Source organism: Carlito syrichta, unplaced genomic scaffold (assembly GCF_000164805.1).
Source record: "Carlito syrichta isolate Samal-C Ts95f unplaced genomic scaffold, Tarsius_syrichta-2.0.1 Scaffold312887, whole genome shotgun sequence".
Lineage (NCBI taxonomy): Eukaryota > Metazoa > Chordata > Mammalia > Primates > Tarsiidae > Carlito > Carlito syrichta.
Window position 1 is genome coordinate 403,906 of NW_007256983.1, and position 20,830 is coordinate 424,735.

General features: G+C 37.2%; 1 protein-coding gene across 3 annotated transcripts in view; it reads left to right on the top strand.

The window, feature by feature from the left end:
- LOC103272599 (zinc finger protein 829) overlaps positions 1–20,830 on the top strand; it is a 310,263-nt gene that overhangs the window by 278,849 nt on the left and 10,584 nt on the right. The window lies entirely within an intron of this gene.

Consider the following 20,830-nt stretch of genomic DNA (forward strand, 5'->3'; position numbering starts at 1 on the left):
CATCCATGGGGTTGCATTTATCTGATGTTAGTTCTATGTTATGTTCTAGGAGCCTTATTGTTTTACCTTTTACATTTAGATCTACATTTCCTAGAAGTTTACATGTGTATACACTGTGAGATAGGGATCAAATTTCATTTTCATGTCAATATCTAATTGACTCATCAGTGTTTACTGAAATGACTGTCTTTTTTGCATGCTCTTTAGGGCAGGCCACTTTTGCCATAAATTATCCTGTGTCTGTGAGTCTGTCTCTGGATTTTATTCTGTTCCCTTGGCTTGTCTACCTTTGTGCCATTACCACACTATATTAATAAATGCAATAAAAAGCATGTAATAAATATTTTCTAGTAGAGCTAGTTTTCCTGCTTCTTTAGTCCTTTGTATTTTTGTTTAAATTTTAGAATTAGCTTATTAATATTCTCATAAAAACAACATTTTGATTGAGCTTGAAGTCAATCTATATATCAGTTTGTGGAGAATTAACATTTTTAATGGGAAGTCTTCTGAATACGTTTGACTTTTTAATTTGTACAAGTAGTCTGCTAGGTGCTGCCTAGTTTAGAAAAATATGTGGGTTTATTTGGAGACTTACTGTTTAATGTAGGAGCTAGAACATTTCTGTAAATAATATCCACTGAGTAGGTTCATCAATGAGAAGATCAAATAGGAAGCTCAGAAGAAAGCTATAAAACAGTCAGAAAGTATGGACGTGGAATTGATTCACGTAGAAGGTAATAGTTGGAGCCCTAGAAGTAGTTATTTTTGCCTATGAAGTTACTGTTGGAAATTTTTTTAAAAACCATGCCTCCAATGAGAAAGAATTCTGGATTTAACAAAGCTCTCAGAATCTAGGCAGCAGTTTGTAAATCTTTACTCTTTGCCAGCCATCAGTTGATCTCAGCTGCCCTTAACTATTTTATTTTTTTCTCTGTCTCTCTTATCACTTTTCCTTCCTACCAACTTGCTAATTCATTCTCTTTTCTATCTCACCTTGACCTTACAGTCTCTGTTTATTCCTTTTTTATTTTGTTTTATTTATTTATTTACGTACGTACGTACTTACTTTTTTGAGTTGGGGTCTCACTCTGTCGCCCAGGCTGGAATGCAGTGGCACGATCACAGCTCACCACAGCCTTGACCTTCTGGGCTCAGGTGATCCTTCCACCTCAGCCTCCTGAGAAGCTGGGACTATAGGCACGTACCACCACATCTGGCTAATTTTTTTATTTTTTGTAGAGATGAGATCTCGCTGTATTGCCTAGACTTGTCTTGAACTCCTGGACACAAGCAGTTCTCCCACCCTAACCTCCCAAAATGCTGGGGTTTCAGGTGTGTGTTACCACGCCTGGCTATCTTTTTTATTTTTTTAATAGTTAATTTAATTTTCATTAAAGTTATACATTTACAGATTTTAAAATCACGGTGTTAAAAAAACTTATATTGAAAAACAACAACCTATTTTTTAAATCTATATTCCCACCCCAACTGCCCCATCCCTCTCATCAAAGTCAATATATTTTTAACTATTAACTTGATATTTCTGATACTTACCTTCATATTTTGAGTAATATGCTTATTTTGTCATTTTGTGATACATCATACTATGAAAATATTTCTTGGTGTCTTGTTCTGATAGTTGAGGGCTGGACTCCCACAATCACCATATAATTCTTTTATTACCTGCTTAATGTACATCCTCATTTTTATATGCATTTCATTTTCATTGTAGCTTGTAATTTGTAATTTCTGCTCATTGGAATGTTTTTATATATATTTACCCAAGATCAATCAATCAATTGAAAACAAACCCACCAAAACTGAGATGTCTTTCATATGTATCATTTTTACATTTTGAAACAACTCGTTTTTTAAAGACAAAAACAGTTATCTTATTTTTTTGATAGCAAAAGCACATTTTTACATCTCTTTTATGATTATTCCTGGATAGTCTCTACTACTTATATTAATTATAATTTTTTTTTTGAGTTGGAGTCTCACTCTGTTGCCCAGACTGGAGTGCAGTGGCCGCTCCCGGCCACCACAGCCTTGACCTGCTGGGCTCCGGCGATCCTTCCGCCTCAGCCTTCCAAGTAGCTGTAACTACAGGCGCGCGCTACCATGCCTGGCTAATTTTTGATTTGTTGTAGAGATGAGGTCTCGCCAAGTTGCCCAGGCGGGTCTTGAACCCGCGGGCTCAGTCAGTCCACTTACCTTAGCCTCCCAAAGCGCGGGATTACAGGCTGAGCCACCGAGCCCGGCTTAATTATAATTTTTAACCACAAACATGCGGGAGGTAGGTACTTGAGAACTGTCATACATAAACATTTTAACAGAGGAGTAAACCTCTCAAGTTCATGTGATACTATGCCCCCCCCAGTAGCCATTCACATTCCTTTCATGCCCTTATAAAAGAGACGAAGATGAATTTTTTTTTACATAATCCAAAGGTATAGCTATTCTCTAACATAAAAATAACAAGGCATACGTAGTAAATAATGACTGTATGTTAATATTCTGCTTAAGAATCAATGCTTTTAGTGTTTTATCTTAGAAATCATCCTAGTGTCCAAGGATTATTCATTAATTTTTCTTATTATCCACATTTTAAAGTTAACTAAGAATCTTGGTTATTATATTTAAGTTGACATACTATAGAGCAACACAGTTATTTTTGATATCAAAAAGTTTGGCAGAACTATAATTCAATTTGGTTTAACGCATAATTGTATAGTCTTTATAATTTCAAAATTTTGCACTGATAAAATCAGGAAGAAGATATATAGCTACATTTAAACCAAAATGATTAAACCAGTCTGATTTATTTAAGGAATAATCTTGATCCCTTGACACTTGGCTTCTTAAACCTTTTTAAACAATCTCTGGTTTTCAGCTAGCAATTCTTAGGAAATTATGGGGTTTTTGTTTTGTTTTGTTTTGTTTTGTTTCCCAGGGTAGAGGTATGTCTTGTATATTTTTAAAAGATAGTATGTTCAAACTATTAGAAGTTTTTTTACCTGGTGTCTATAAACCAATCAGAGTAGAGCTCCTTTAATTTTTTTGTTATCAACTTTATTGAGATATAATTCACATACCATACAGTTTACTTACATAAAATGTACAAATCAGTGGCTTTTAATATATTGTATAGCCATTACCATAATCAACTGAGAACATGTTCACCTCAAAAAAACAAAAAAATCCCTGTATGCTTTAGCTATTCCTTCCACCCCCTCTCTATCCCCAGACTACCACTAATCTATTTTCTGTTTCTATGGATTTGCCTGTTTAGGACATTTCATATTATAAACAGAATTATAATATGTGACATTTTGTGACTTCCCTCTTTCACTTAGCATAATGTTTGCAAGGTTCATCCATGTTGTAGCATGTGTCAGCATTTCATTCCTTTTTATTGGCAAATAATACTGTATTTTATGGGTATGCCACATTTTATTTATCCATTGATCAGTTGGCAGACATTTGGGTTTCTACTTTTTGACTATTAATGAATAATATATAAAAACGTATACGTTTTGTGTGGACATAAGCTTTCAGTTCTTTCAGTTTTATACTGGGAGTGGAATTGCTGGATCATATGGTAACTCTTTATTTAACCATCTGAGGAACTGCCAGAGTGTTTTCCAAAATGATACTATTTTACTTGCCTACCAGCAGTGTATAGTAATTCCAATTTTTCCACATCATTTGTTAACTCTTGTTTTTATTTATGTAGCCATTAATTTTTATTATTTAATGTCAAGCATCTTAAAGTTCACTAAGAATCTTGGCTATTATATTTAAGCTGAACACTATAGGGCAACAGTTATATGTGAAGAAGTATCTCATTGTGGTTTTGATTTTTGTTTTTCTGATGACTAATGATAGAACATCTTTTCATATGTTTACCGGCCATTTGTATATCTTCCTTGAAGAAATGTCTGTTCAAGTCCTTTGTGCATCTAAAAAAAATTTTGTCTTAAAATCGGGGGTACATGTGCATGTTTGTTAATGCGTATATTGCATAATGGTGAGGATTAGGCTTCTAGTATACCCATCACCCAAATAGGGAATATAGTACTCAGCAGGTAATTTTTCTGTGTTCACACATCTCCCATTCTTCCCCTTTGTGGAGTCCCCATTGTCTGTTATTTCCATTTGTGTGTCCATGTATACCCATTGTTTAGCTCCTACTTATAAGTGAGAACATGTGGTATTTGATTTTCTGTTTCTGAGTTAGTTCACTTAGGATAACAGCTTCCAGCTCCAACTGTGTTGCTGCAAGGACATGATTTCATTCTTTTTTGTGGCTGCATAGTATTTCATTATGTATATATACTATATATTCTTTATCTAATCAGTCACTGAAGGACATTCAGTTTGGTTCCATGACTTTGCTATTGTGAATAGTGCTGTAAAAAACAAGCAAGTGCTGGTTTTTAAAATATAAACTTTGTCCATTTTTAAATTGGGTTGTCTTTTTTATTGCTAAATATGAGTTACTCAGAACTTCTAGAGTCACGTCTCTTATCAGGTATATAATTTGCAAATATTTTCCCCTGCTTAGTGGGTTTTGTTTTCCCTTTTTAGATTTTGTCCTTGGAGGCACAAAAGTTTTTAATTTTGGTGAAATTCAGTTTATCTATTTTTAGGGGGTTGTGCTTTTGGTGTGAGCGCTTAAAAATTTTTTTTTTAATTTTAAAGATGTGGGGTACAATTTAGGGTTAGGTATACAAATGTTCATTATGCAGGTACCCTTGTTGATGAAGTGTGCCCCTCCTCCCCTGGCGGTTTCCCACTACTGCCATCCTTTCTTACAGTATTATGATCATTGTTAATTGTTCAAGGTCCACTTATGTGAGAACATGTCATATTCAGTTCTTTGTTTCTGTGATAAATCACTAAGTATTGTAGACTCTAAGTCCATCCAAGTTGCTGTGAATTTCATAATTTTGTCCTCCTTTGTGACTGTGTAATATTCCATTGCGTATGTGTACCACATTTTTTTTTGTCCAGTCCTCTTTTGATGGGCAGCCTCAGTTGGTTCCATGTTCTTGTTATTGTGAACAATGCTGCGATGAACATACGTGTGCAGGTATCTTTTTCATAGAGTGATTTGAGTTCCTCCAGGTACTGGGAAGTAGGGGGATTGCGGGGTTGTATGGAAGGTCGATTTTTAGATCTTTTAGGAATCACCAAACTGTTTTCCACAGAGGTTGTACTAGGTTATACTCCCACCAACAGTGTAGAAGTGTTCCCTCTTCACCACATCCTCTCCAGCATCTGTTGTTTTTTGAGTGATTGATGATGGCCATCCTGCCTGGAGCTAGGTGGTATCTCAGTGTGGCTTTTACTTGCATTTCTTTGATGACTAGTGAGACTGGGCATTTTTTCGTGTCTGTTGCCTGCTCGTATGTCTTCTTTTGAGACGTGTCATATCTTTTACCCACTTTGTAATGGGGCTGTTTGTTTTTTTCTTTTTGGCACATTTGAGTTCCTTGTAGATCCTGGATGTTAGGCCTTTGCTGGATATACAGTTGGCAAACATTTTTTAATCCATCTGTGGGCTGTCTCCCTGCCCTCTTGATGGTTTCTTTGGCTTTGCAGAATCGTGTCAGTTTGATGAAGTCCCACTTGTCTATCTCATCTGGTGTGAGCTCTTTTAATTTAAAAGCCTTCGCAATTAAACATATTAATGTCTTCCAGAGGTAGAAAAATATTTCACATTCACCCTGTTGAAAGAGAAACGTTTTTCACAATTGTAAACACAGAGAGCTTTTAACTTCAGTTCTACAATTTGGCCATGAGATAGAATAAACAAAGAACTCGCTAACTTACCAGTCTAGATCTCTGAGGGTCTTTTCTCCTTTTCAGTAGGCATAAGATTTTACAACCATATTAACCCACAAGACAGATAACAGTACAAATTCATCACCTCTCTTATGAGAGAATGGATCCCCAGGTAACTAGAATAGATTTTCATCATCCCAGCAGAAATTACCAGAAAATGAGATTTCTAATCTTTAACTTAGCCTTGTACAAACCAGAACCAAAATTAGACTAGTCCCCTAAACGAAGCAAAACAAAAATACGTGGTGGAGTGGAGAGAAACAGAAAGTGAATGAAAGTAAAGTTTTATTGCTGCCTGAGATTTATTTAGGTTGCCTAGAAGACATGCTGGAGCTTAAATAGCCATGAGGTACACTTCTCAAGTAACACAGTTTAATCTGGTCTTACTGTGAGTACATTTGGTCATCTCAGTGGGATCTCAAAATTGTCAGAATATAATTATCAACAGTTAAACATGACTTTTGTAAATATGTGGCAATCACGTTTCAAATATTTATTTTGCTCATTAATGAGAGAATCAGAAGGATGATAAAGCTGGTTTAAATTTTCTAGGAGAAATTGAGTTCATGTTGTCCTAAAAAAAATGCAGAAATAACATCACTGAGCTGGATATAAAAACTGTCTTATGGGGTAATAAACCATAAGCCTTAGGTTATCTTTTCCACCAGACAAATCATTTGTAAATTGCAAATCTTTTTCAAATAACTATCTAATAAGTGAAACAAAGGTACATTTCCCTAGAGAATTAATTGATCCTCCAATATTAGGTGATAGGTGATGGTATGACATTGAAAATGCAATGGCATCCTTTTATGCTATTTTCAACTTTACATAATTTACCTTAACATGTTATATATATAATTTAGTATAATTATATGTATGCTTTTGAAGTATATAAATAATGTATATACTCCAAATTATATAATTATATTATATTTTACATATATGATATATATATATTCCAAAAGTTGGACATACATGTATCTTTAGACTAAGTAGTATCAGATGGCGCTAGAGAATGGCAGCACCAGTCTGTACTTCCACTAGAAGTGCATAAGAGTTTCTGTGTCCCCACCCATACTTGTCATTGTTTACCTTTCTATTTTTCCATGTCTAATAGATGAAAAGTGATATTCCATTATGGCTTTAATTTGCATTTCTGATTATTAAGGAGTACAAACATCTGATTGGCCTGTTAGCTTTTTAGCTTTGTTCATAGCCCTTATCAATATTCATATTGGGGTAGCTAACTTCTTCCTATTGATTTGCAAGTATATTCTTTTTAAAAAATTTATCTAAGCTGTCTTTCATTTAACAGAAATCCTGTATTTTGATGTATTCAATTCATGGTTTTTGCCTTATGGTTTATACTTTTGGAGTTTTATTTAAACTTGTCTATTTTTCACAAAGATTTTATGTTTTTCTCCAAAATTATAGTTTTTCATAAATTTAATCCATTTGGAATAATCCATTTAATTGATATTATACTGGGATATAGTGTTTTTTTCCCTCAATAATTTGACTGTTTTTCTCCTTACCATTCATTAAGGAACTTAAGTTTCTCTCCATTGATTTGTGATGCCATCTTTATTGTATAATAAGTTCTCATACATATATGAGTCTGTCTTCATACCATTGTCTTCCTCTGATATATTAGTCTGTATTTATGTCAGTGCTTGAATATTTTTATTTTTTGGTTGTATATTTTAACATCTGAAAGAACAAGTACCCCTTTCCTTTTGTTCATAGCTAATGTTTACTGAGCCTCTGATATACTTTTGCTCTTCCATATAGAATTTTAGAATAAATGTGAATCATTCTAAAAAAAAAAGTCCAACTAGATTTTGATCAGAATTACTTTGAATTCATAGATAGATTTGGAGAAATTTGATGTTTTTATAATATTAAATTGTCTCTTCCGAATTGTTCAAAGTATTTTTATGCCCCTTATTAGAGTATAAAATTATTCTCCATAGCTATCCTTTTAGTTGAGTAGCTTTCTAGATTTTTAAAAATACTTTTTGTTGCAATTGTAAGCCTATATAATTTTATTTTTTTTAATTTCATCTTGTGGCATTTTAAAATTTTTATTTTAAAGATGGGTACAATTCAGGGTTAGGTATACAAATGGTCATTGTACAGGTAAAGTTTGGGCCTCATTTGGTCCCTACTTCACCTGATTTGAGATCAGGTATCCTTATTGATGAAGTGTGCTCCCCTGCCCCTCAGCACTTTCCCACTACTGCCAATCCTTTCTTATATTATTATGATAATTGTTTGGGATCCACTAAAGAGTTAGAACATATAGTACTCAGTTCTTTGTCTCTGTGATAGATCACTGAGTAGTATAGGCTCTAAATCCATCCAAGTTTCTGTATGGCTGCGTAATATTCCATTGTGCATATGTACCACGTATTTTTAAATCTGGTCCACTTTCAGTGGGCAGTTGATTTCATGTATTTGCTATTGTGAATAATGCTTCAATAAACATGCATGTGCAGGTATCTTTTTCAGAGTGATTTGAGTTCCTCTGGGTATATTTCCAGAAGGGGGATTGGTGGGTCATACGGGAGGTTGATTTTTAGATCTTTTAGGAATTGCCGCACTGTTTTCCACAGAGGTTATACTAGTTTTACACTCCTACTAAAAGTGTAGAAGTGTTCCTTTTCCCCCGCATTCTCTCCAGCATCTGCTGTTTTATGAATTATTGATGATGGCTATCCTGACTGGAGTTATCTCAGTGTGGTTTTAATTTGCATTTATTTGATGGATAGTGAGGCTGAGCATTTTTTTATGTGTCTGTTGACAGCTTGTATGTCTTCTTTTGAGAAGTGTCAATTCATATCTTTTGTCCACTTTGTAATGGGGCTGTTCGTTTTTTTCTTTTTGGCACATTTGAGTTCCTTGTAGATCCTAGATGTTAGGCCTTTGTCAAGATATACAGTTGGCAAATATTTTTTATCTGTCTGTGGGCTGTCTCCCAGCTCTCTTGATGGTTTCTTTGGCTTTGCAGAAGCTTGTCAGTTTGATGAGGTCCCACTTTTCTATCTTATCTCCTATAGCATTGGCATTTGGGGTTTTGATCAAAAATTGGTTGCCAGTTCCAATTTCCATCAGAGTGTCTCCTGCATTTTCTAACATTCTTAAAGTTTAAAGTTTTGCATTTATGTCTTTGATCTATTTAGAGTTGATATTTGTGTATGGTAATAGGTAGGGGTCTTGTTTTAATCTTTTGCATGTTGTCAGCCAGTTTTCCCAGTACCATTTTACTGAATAAGTTGTCCTCTCTCCAGTGGTTGTTAATGGAGAGTTTGTCAAAGATTAGTTGGTTGAGAAATTGAAATTTTGCTTCCAGAATCTCTATCCTATTCCATTGGTCTATATGCCTGTTCTTGTACCAATGCCAGGCAGTTTTGAATATTGTAGCCTTATGAGAAAGTTTAAAGTCTGGAAGTGTGATACCTCCCACTTTGTTTCTTTTGTTTCTTTTGCTATTTTGGCTATTCGCAGTCACTTATATGTTTCCATTTGAATTTCTGTATTGTCATTTCCAGGTCTGAGAAGAATGAGGCTGGTAATTTAATGGGTATTATGTTAAATCTGTAGATTGCCTTGGGTAGGATGTACATCTTAATAATGTTGATTATTCCAATCTATGAGCATGGAATATTTTTCCATCTGTTTGTGTTATCTTTTATTTCTTTGAGCAGTGGTTTGTACTTTTCAATATAAAGGTCTTTCACTTCTCTGGTTAGGAAGATGCGGAGGTATTTCAACTTTTTTGTTGCTACTGTGAATGAGACTGTGCTTTTTATTTGGTTCTCTGCCTGTTTGTTGTTGGTGTATAAGAATGTGACTGTCTTTTGCACGTTGATTTTGTACCCTGAGACTTTGCCCTTTGTCAGTGCAAGGTTTTTGATTTTCAAGGTATAGAATCATATTATCAGCAAAGAGGGATAACTTGACTTCTACTTTTCCTATTTGGATACCCCTGATTTTTTTCTCTTGTCTGATTGCTCTAGCTAGGACTTCCAACACTATGTTGAACAGGAGGGGTGAAAATGGGCAGCCTTGTCTTATTCTGGTTTTCAGGGGAAATGCTTCCAACTTTTGTCAATTTAGTGATATGCTGGCCGTGGGTTTATCATAGATGGCTCTTATTATTTTGAGTTATGTTCCTTCATGCCTAGGTGTTCAAGGATTTTTATCAAGAAGGGATGCTGGATTTTTATCAAAAGCTTTTTGTGTATCTAATGATATAATCATGTGATTCCTATTTTTACATCTGTTGATGTATTTAATACATTTATGATTTTGTGGATGTTAAACCAGCCCTGCATCCCAAGGATGAAGCTTACTTGGTTATTGTGAATGATTTTTGAGATGTATTGTTGGATCCAATTTGCTAGAATCTTGAGTATTTTTGCATCTATGTTCATCAGGGATATTGGCCTATAATTCTCTTTCTTTGTTGGGTCTTCACCCAGTTTGGGTATCAGTGTGATGTTATCTTCATAAAATGATTTGAGGAGAGTTCTGTCTTACTCATTTGCTTGGAATACTTTCAATAGGATTGGTATCAGCTCCTCCTTGTATGTTTTGTAAAACTCCACTGGAAAGCCTACTGATCCAGGACTTTTTTTACAGTTTTCTTATGATAGAATCAATTTCCTGGGTTGTTGTTTGTCTATTTAATGTCTCAATTTCCTTCTGTTTCAACCTTTGTAGGTTGTGTGATATCAGAAAGTCCTCCATTTCATTTAGGTTTTCAAGTTTGTTTCCGTACAGGTGTGCATAGTAATCTCTAATAATTTTTTGTATTTCTTCAGGGTCCTTTGTGATTTGATCTTTTGCATTTCTGATTGTGTTTATTTGGTTTTTTTTCTCTTTTTCTGGTCCATCTGGCTAGAGGTTCATCAATCTTGTATATCCTTTTAAAGAACTAGCTTTTTGTTCCATTGATTTTTTTCTATGATATTTTTGTTTTCTGTGTCCTGTATTTGGGCTTTTACTTTGGTGATCTGGATTCTTCTGCTGAATTTAGAGTTGGTGGTCTCATCGTTAGCTCCCTTATGTGATTTGTTAGGCTGGTAACGTGAGCTTTCCATTTTATTGATGTTTGTAAAGAAATGAATTCTCCTCTCAGTACTGCTTTTGTGGCATACCAGAGGTTTTGGTAAGATGTGTCTTAATTTTCCTTTGTTTCCAAAAATTTTTAATTTCTGCTTTGATTACCATGTTGACCCAGGAGTTGTTCAGAATCATGTTGTTTAGTGTCCATGTCTTTGTGGGTTTTGGGGTAGATTTGTTTGTGTTGATATTTATTTTTATTCCACTGTGGTCTGAGAGGATGCATGACAGTATTTCAAACTTGTGAAATTTGTTTATGCTTGATTTATGGCAGAGGATGTGGTCGATCTTAGAGTATGTTCCATGTGGTGATGAGTAGAATGTATATTCCATGGTTCTTGGGTGAAGGGTTCTGTAGGTTTCTATTAAGTCCATTTGGTCAGGTGTTAACTTGAGGTTCTGGTTCTCTTTGTTGATTTTTTGCCTCAATGATCTATCTGAGGTTTATAGTGGGGTATTTAAGTCTCCAGCTATTATAGTGTTAGAGTCGATATCTTTTTTTTAGGTTACCTAGAATCTGCTTTATAAAGGTTGGTGCTCCTATGTTGGGTGCATATATGTCTAGGATGGATATTTCTTATTGATGGATTGAACCTTTTATCATTATGTAGTGACCTTCCATATCTTTTTAAATTTTTGATAGCCTAAAGGATATTTTTGATATTAATATCACAACTCCTGCTTTCTTTTGTGTTTCATTCACCTGAAAATTCATTTTCCATCCTTTCACTTTGAGTCTATGAATGTCCATTCTAGTGAGATGAGTCCTGGAGACAGCATATTGTTTTGAATCATTTTTTAAAAATCCAGTTGGCCATTCTATATCTTTTCAGTGGTGCATTTAATCCATCATGTTCAGGCTAATTATTGAGATGTGAGAGTTTATCCCTGTCATTAAGTTCTTATAATGTTTGTTGTTGTTTGTTGGTTGGTTGGTTTTCTTTTGGTTTTGGGGTTGATATATGCATGTATTTTCAATCTTTTTCCTGCATTCTTGGGGAGAGCATGGTCATTCTTTTTTTTCTTCTGTGTTTCTTGTAGAGCTGGTCTGGAGGCAGCATAAACTCTTAGGGATTGAATGTCTGGGAAGGATTTGAATTCTCCATCGCCGATGAAGCTTAGCTTAGCTGAATAGGAAATTTTTGGTTGGAATTGTTTATCTTTGAGAAATTTGAAGGTTAAACTCCAGTCTTTTCTAGCCTGAAGTGTTTCTGTAGATAATTTTGCTGCTATTCTAGTTAGTCTTCCTTGGTAGGTAGTCTGATCTTTTTCTCTTGTTGCCCTTAGGGTTTTTTCTTTTACATCTACTTTGTGTGGGCGAATTACTATGTGTCTAGAACTTGGTCTCATTTGATGTCTTGCAGGAGTTCTCTGACTCTCTTGCGTTTCAATGGTTGCATCTCTGATGAGATGAGGGGAGTTTTCTTGGATAATTTCATGAAATGTTTGTTTCAGGGTGGTCTCTGTTTCTCTGTCTTAGGAATGCCAGTTAATCATAGGTGTGACCTCTTGATATAATCACGCATGTCTTGGAAGCTTTGTTACATCTGTTTAAGCTTATTTTCTGTTTTTAACCATTTGAGTTAGTTCCATATTTTGGTCCTTAAGCTTGGAGATTCTTTCTTATGCTTGGTTAATTCTGCTTTCTATGCTTGCCAGTTTGTTATTTATTTTGTTTACTGTATTCTTTGTTGCTGTCATCTCAGTTATCAACTCCTTCATTCTTTCCTCCTGTCTCATCATATCTATTCATAATCTCTATTAATATCCTGATGTCTGGGTTTGTGGTTTGAGACCAGTTATTCTGGGGTCTCTTTACTGTTGAGTTTCGAAGTCTGTATTCTCAGGTGCTGTCTTCCCAGGAGTCTGTATGGGACCTGTATTCTTCCTTTGATTATTCTTCATTTTTGATGGTTTTTCTCCCTTCTTTAATTCTGTTGCCCAGTGATAGGATAGCTTTCATTTCAGTTTGCTCAATTCTCTATTCTTACATAGATCTTCTGGATTTGTTCAATTTTGAAGCTGGAGTGGGGAAGGGAGGGCTGTGCTTTTTGAAGTTTTGAGTTTTGACTAAGGTGCAATGGGAGGAGCTGTGGTTTTGAAGCTATCTGCAGATCACAGTATTGCTGACAGATGTGTGTGGCCCTTGGAACTCACTTCCCACCACCTTACAATTTGTCCGTGCTGTGGGGGCATATATATGCCCCCTGAAAGCAAAATGAGATATGAAAAAGGAAAAGGATGAGAAAAGGAATGAAGGGGGAGGATAAGGAAAACAGGCACACCAACTGATGAATAAACTAAGAAACTAATGAAAATAAAAAAAATAGGAACAAACAAACAAACAAAAAACTCTGATGATGCTCTTGCCCTCAAAAATCCCTATACACAGAGAAACTAAAAAACACCAAAAAAAAAAAAGTAGTGCTAAAACATAAATAAAAACAGAGGGAAAAAAAAAATGAGCTCCCCCTGTGGCTGTTTCTGGAACTTCAGGTTCCTTCCCAAGCACTGCCACCACTTCTGGCCATAGCTGTGGTAGGGAGCAGGTTCTGGTTTCCAGCCCCTTGCCTCTGCTCTCGGAACAGGGGTTGCTCTTAGCATGGGTCAGATGCCCCATGGACTGCTCTGGGGGGAGGGTGAGTCAGATCCAGTCTTACCCAACTCTGCTGCTGCTGCTACCAAGTCCCTCAGATCAGATGTGTCCTGTGGGGGGCCAGCCCCTGCGAGTTTTGGGGAGTCCCTTGGAAGATGTGGTGGCATCGGTGAATCTGTAGGGACAGATATTAAAAGAAAGAAAGAGAAAAAGGGGGAGAAAGAAAGAGACTGGACTCTGTTTATTGCAGAAGCTGATTCTGTAGTAGGGATAGGTATTAAAAAAAGAAAGAGAAAGAAAGAAAGTGGACAACTGTTCAGTGAAATGAGCAGAAGCCGTTTATTGAAAGTTACAGCAGATATTTATCCCCAAATTTTACACAGGCAGTCTCACAAGTCTTTCACGTGAACACAAAGCCAGGTGCAGGAGGGGCATCCCCCACCCACCAGATGCTTAGGTGTGAGGAGGGACAAACCCCAAGATTGTCTTATCGTTCCCTTTGCTAGTTAATGCTCTTCAAAAGCAGTGCAACAATCCTTACTAGCCTAATGATGCTCTGATAATCAATAACTTCTAGAGCTCACACAAAACCCATGATGACTAACTTAAACTTTATTACCTTTCTATTCTATGCTAATACTACTTACACAATGCTACGGAAGCTCTTAGTTATAGCTTAAGCCAATTCCTAAAGAATGTGGCCCAGTCCAAAGATCACACTGGGCTCTACAGGATGTGGCCCAGTCCAAGGTTCACAGTGGGCCACCTTTTGGAACAATAGACTACAATCTCTTAACAAAATGGCTATTCTAAAGTCCTATATCTATCCTAATTTCTATGAAAGTTTCCACTTCCTAATTCTAATATATAAAGCTGATCAGCAGCAGCAAAGCTTCTAAAAATAAAACCCAAATATAAACTGTAAATGTACTAAGGCCAAAACCACAATAGTAGAAAGTGGAGACAATGAAATTTCTAAAGTTGACTGTATTAAGCCAGCCTAAAAGAATGCAGCCCAGTCTAAAGTACACGCTGGGCCCTCAGGAATGTGACCCAGCCCAAACCTTGTGCTGGGCCATTTCTGATAACTCTAGATAGTCATTTATACCATTGAAAAGCTGAAAACAGCTCTCCATAAGTATATACTAATTCTACAAGTATACTTTTAAATCTTATAAAGAAGCTTGTACCGTGTAAAAGGCTCCCAAATGTGACCTGAGTTTGAATTATATCTAATACCTAAGCCGAAACCGCAGTTTATGGGAAACAGGAACAATGGGTTTCTAGAGTGAGCCATGCCTGTCACAGTTACAGAGCCTTCAGCTTAGATCAGCAGAGTTCCTTTAAGTTACTTGTGCTGCATGGTAAAAGGAGGAGGAAAATGGGGTCAATGGCTCCCAAACACATCCTAGTGGTCTCGGGCTCCACGGCCCTCCCTGATCCCTAATGCTCAGTGGGCCTCCGTGGCCGGCTCCCAACAGTGTCCCTGTCTGGTCCAGTGTGGGAGTGGGGCAGCCATCTCTCTGTATCTGTTCCTGAAGTTTCCTTTCTGGGTCAGCAATGGTCAAGACCAGAGGCATGCAGAGATTGCCTCTGGTCTCAGGTTGGAGACTGAACAGAGCTGGGTGGGCCAACACAGGCCTCTGCCTGGTCCCAAGATAGAGAAAATGGCAGTGATTGGTGTCTCCTGGTGGCTGGTGGGGCTCAGCTCCAGATTCCTCACTGTGTGGTGCCCACGGTTCCCACTGCTAGTGCCCGGCCTGCTGCCACAGGTGGTGGCGTGGGCCAAGTGCCAGGCGCTGAGGAGCAGCTGACCTCCACTGCCTTCTCTGGAGAGACCCCCCAAAATTGTTGACACCCCTGCACGCCAGGGACTCCAATCTCAGGGTAGTGGTGGGTTGCATTCACCTCCAGAGGGTATCCCCGGGTGCTTGATCCTGAGTCTCCCTGCAGATGGACTCTTACTCACTCAGCTTACTCGCCCACTCACACACACTTTCTTTATGTACATGCGCCCTTGCAGCAACTTTCATGCTCCCACCAGTTTTGTCGCCATCTTTGCAGACATAATTTTCTAATGTTATTGTGGGTGTAGAGAAATACTACTAATTTTTGTAAGTTGATCTTATAGCTGACTTTACTGAACTTACAATTTTTAAAATTCTCTTGGTCTTTCCAGTTAGATTGTAATAATATCTGCATATTATTAGCTGTGTCTTCACTTTCATCCCCATACTTGTTATTTCTTTACTTATAGTGGTAGCCAAGATTTTCAGGACTGTCTGAATTGGTAACAACGATAATGAGCATACTTTTTTTCTTTTTTATTGGGAACCTATCTAAAGTATCTTCACCTAAGTATGGTGTTTGCTGTAGTTCTGATAACTTTTACGAAGTTATGAATGTTACCCTGCAAAGGTAGTTTGCTAAGAGTTATAAATACAAAGGAGAACCCCTAAAAACCCAGAACTTATTTATAAAAAATTGTGTATTTATTCTTACATATTTAAACTTCAGTCACCTTCAAAGTACTCTGTTGCAATACACCTGTCAAGATGCTATTTCCACTGCTCAAAACAGTTTTGGAACTCAATTTTGATGCCTTTTAGTGCTTCTGCTATTTCTTGTTTCATCTCTTCCACATTAGTAAAGTGTTTATCTTTGAGGACTTTTTTCATCCGAGGAAACAAAAAAAGTCAGGTGAAAAGGGAGAGTGAGGCACATGGGTCATGCTGTTTTTGGTCAAAAACTGCTGGACACTCTCACTATGGTGTGGGCGGATGTGCTGTCATGGTGGAAGAAACAATCACCTGTTTGTTACAACTTGGGATATTTCTTCTGCAATTGTAACACAACCTTCTCAGAAGTTCCAGATAAAAACTTTGGTTGCCCATTTGATCCAGAGGAACAAATTCTGAATGTACTACAAGGGGCTTGCCATCCAAAAGATAATTTTGGTATTACGGAGGTCCCCCCTTATAGGTGTTGGCTACATCAATCAACTGTCTGTCAAGATGATCACTGCAATGTATGGTCTTATTTCATAGCAGTTGTACTCTCTGGTGTGTGGCTGTTTTGGACTGTGAGTTTATGTTCCCATGAGGATGTCAACCACTTTATCAGGAAGTGTGCCTGGGAAAGGCTTATGAGTCAGACATGGTCTGTGTCCCTGCAGGTAGATTAAGAAATGGAAGGAGATGAGCTCAGCATGGAAAGCTAAAAAATTTCAGAGATTCACTGCTGTTAACTGTTATTTGCTACTGCTCCACCAGGCAACTCTTGTCATCAGTTTATCTTTCAACATTTGCAAAACAGCAGTATATACAGGAAGAGTCTGTCTCCCCTTTTGCAATCCACCAGTTCTGGGGAGTTTTAATAGTTAAAGGTAGAGGAGTAGGTGCCTGAGGGTGACTAATCAGCCATGTTTCTCTGTCCATCAGGGCTTTTTCTTTGTCCTGGTATTATATCCTGACTCAGTGACCCAAGCTCTATAGTTTCTGCTCTAAAGGTATAGGCAGCGGTCATCCTACTGTGCAGTTCAGTAAAGGCTAAATCAGAACTTAAAGACCTTCAGGCATCTTATTCCTGTTTAATGGACACCAGATCTCCTGTTCTCTCTGTGGCTTATTCATTTTATTTATTTGACATTTTCTTCTGTTCCTTACCTTGACTGTTTCCTTGCTGCTAATTTGTCTTTTTGTGCTCTCTTTTTCATGTTAGAAGCTTTCCTCAAATGTCTTTCCTCAGAGCTTTCCTTGGCCTACTGATTTTTAAATAGAAGATACTAAAAAGATGATTGGAACTTCTGCATAGGTAGCCTCGCTAGGATGATTTGGCTATGTTCGTTTATTGAGAACTGCCCACTTTTGGCAACTGCTGTCTTTTCTCTTGGACATAATTTTCCCATCAGAAAAGTCCTCCACTTTCCCTTCTGGTAAGGGAGTATGAATCTGGTTTTCAGTGTTCTAGGAATTATACTGGTAAAACAACAGGGTCTCATCATTTCAGTATCTCATTCTCTTGATACCGAGTCTTACATTTTAGTTCAATTCTGACACTGATTACCTGGAGTTGGTGTCAGATCCCACAAGTTAAAGGGCAGGGTTCCCAACAAGTCTGCCCATAGTTCCAGTCCAGGTACAAGTAGGATTTCCAGGCTACCCACGCTTCTGCCTTAGTGACTACAAATTTAGGGCTTTACATACCTCCTCGGGTTTGATAATTCATTTTAAAAAAAGATGCACAGGACTCATGAAAGTACTATTTTTTATGATTGCTGTTATATATGAAGATTAAGATGAACAGCTAGATGAGAAGAGGTACATAGGACAAGGACTAGGAGGGTTCCAAGTAGAGGAGATTCTGTACTGGTACACTGATATGCTCACCAACCACAAAACTTCTCTCAAACCTTGCCCTTAAATTGGAATTTCATTCTGTAGTCATGATCAATTAAGTCATTGCCACATGATTGAGCTTGATCTCCAATCCCTCCTGGGAGGTCACACTGGGTGGGGCTGAAAGTTCCAACCATCTAATCACAGGCTTGGTGTCATAGTTGGCACCTCCTCACTTGAAACAGTCCCAACGTGAGCCACCTCATTAGCACAAACTCAGGTATGATCGAAAGGTGCTCATTGTGATTAATATAATTTATCCCTGTCTGAACGTTCCAAGGACTTTGATACTCTGCCAGAAACTAGGAACAAAGATTAGATATATTCTTTACTATATCACAAGTACTGTGTGTGTATTTCTGTAATCCTTTGTTCTCAGTACCTTTGCCAAGGACACAGTTATACCTGATGTTCTAGAGTCTAGATTCCCTCTAGTACTATTTTTCTAAAGGTCTAGTTTTACGTGAGAGTTGAAAAGTAAAACCATGTTTCCACGTAGGGTAGGAGAGGGGGTCTTGGAGTCTTACCACGAATACAGTCTTTGAACTCATTCTTCAGCTTTCACTATTTTATGTTCACCCCACTGTTAGTTTCACTCCACTGTTAGAAGTGCCTGATACCTTCAGTTAATGTGCATTTGTGGGGCTCTGTACCATGAATCAGTACAGCAGAATTTACCCACTATAGGCTTGGAATTTGACTTTTCTGATCTACAATCACTAACAGCTCATTTATTGACTTTCCAGCTTCCAAGTTTTATTGCTACTGCCTCTTCTCCAGTATTTTGTCCTAATGGGGTTTTTCTTTTCCTTTGTTAAGGGCAGTGTTTTTCTTTCCCTTTTAATGCAATTTGACCATAGATTCATAAACAACTAATGGTAAACTCGCATGTACAGTCTAACATTTGTAACAATTATATCCCCTTTTTCTTATTAAAAGTTGATCCTGATTACTCACATATTCTGTACTTGCAGATTCACCTACTCACTAAAATTTATTTGTAACCCCAAAGTCAATACCTGCAGAGATTTAGTGGTCACATGTAGAGTGACAAAAAATTTAAGTCTCCCAACCCACACATTTCCAATTGAGATGTTGTTTTGCCTTCTTGTTTTAGCTCTCATACTATTAAAACAAAAAAGTACTTAGTGCCATTTTTTTACATTTTTGTTGGTGATTTCACTGTTTAAAATGACCCACTTTAGCATAGTGCTAAAGTGTTCCCTGAGCACAAGAAGACTGGTGTACCTTATAGAGAAAATATGTGTTAAATAAGCCTTATTCAGGCATGCGTTACAGTGCTGTTGGCCATGAGTTCAATGGTAATCAACAATATATATTAAATAAAGTGTCTTTTTTAACAGAAGCATACATAATACAAGATTATATATTGGTCAATTGATAAAAGTAGTACTTCAGGATTTGCTAATTCAATGTTCACAGCAAAGGTATAAAATGACTACTATGAATAAAAATAATTGACCATGTGTGTTTTTTAAATTTTTATATGAAAAAGCTCCTTTTTATTATTGTATAAATTTAAGATGTACAATGTGATGTTTGGATGCATAGATACCTATTTGTTGGGAGCTAGCCATGAAGGCCTGCCGGCTAACAAAGTTCAGGGGGCTGAAGACCCCGGGTCGCAAAGCGAACCTGGGCAGCTGAGACCCTTGCTGCTTCTACTTCTGTTATTAGTGCAGCCGAAAAGTTCTGTACACTTTAAGAATGGAAGTAAAATTCTACTCATGCCTCCACTACCCCTTGCAAAAAGGCAAGAGGGGAATTCATGAAAAAATTACTTTCCCTTCATTTAAATTCCTCCCTAGGTTTCCACGTCCCTGGCCTCCTGGTATTAGATCACGCAATCACTTGATTAAAAATTGTTGTTGGGAAAATTGTAAAAAATCAGAAGGTGCTCAATTTAATGTTTGTCAGGAAACTCACTGGCCGTGCCAGGAAATTATCAATAGATGTACAATGTGATGTCTGGATGCACAGATATTTTAAATATCATGTGCAGGTAGATGATCACTTATAAGATTTTATTTCTTCTAATTGGCGACTAATTAGAGAAATTTGAGAAGCTACAGTTTGTATTTTTAGGAAGCATGCCAATGCAAAAATTACATTTACTTAATTTCTTAATTTCTACACATGTTATATTATGCTTAAGAAATTAGCAATCACATAAATATTAGAGCACCCTTGCCTTTACTTCCCTTTGTTAAGGAGGCTTGTAATTCTGGTTAGAGATTGTAACTGAGATGACTTGAGCCCTGGAGACACTTTGTTTTACAAACATTAAAGCCCAGTCTCCCTAACAGGGGATAATTGACGCAGATTGTAAATACTAGGTGTGACATTATGGAAAACTAGTCAGGCCAACATGTGGTTAAAAAACCTTGAGAATGCTGTTTTACCCCAGCTAGTTGTAAATTGCTGTGTGAAGGTTACAGATGTGACTTGTTAATCTATGTAACAATTATAGTGCCTAGAACTTGGTAGTGATTTATAATGTAATAGTATAGAAATAAGTAAGTTTTGTATGGACATTAAGAAATGATAATTGCCGGGCTCGGTGGCTCAGCCTGTAATCCCACGCCTTTGGGAGGCTGAGGTGAGTGGATTGCCTGAGCCCGTGGGTTCGAGACCCACCTGGGCAGGTGAGACCTCATCTCTACAATACATCAAAAAATTAGCCGGGTGTGGTAGCGCGCACCTGTAATTCCGGCCACTCGGAAGGCTGAGGCGGAAGGATTGCCGGAGCCCAGCAGGTCAAGGCTGCGGTGGCCAGGAGCAGCCACTGTACTCCAGTCTGGGTGACAGAGTGAGACTCCAACTCAAAAAAAAAGAA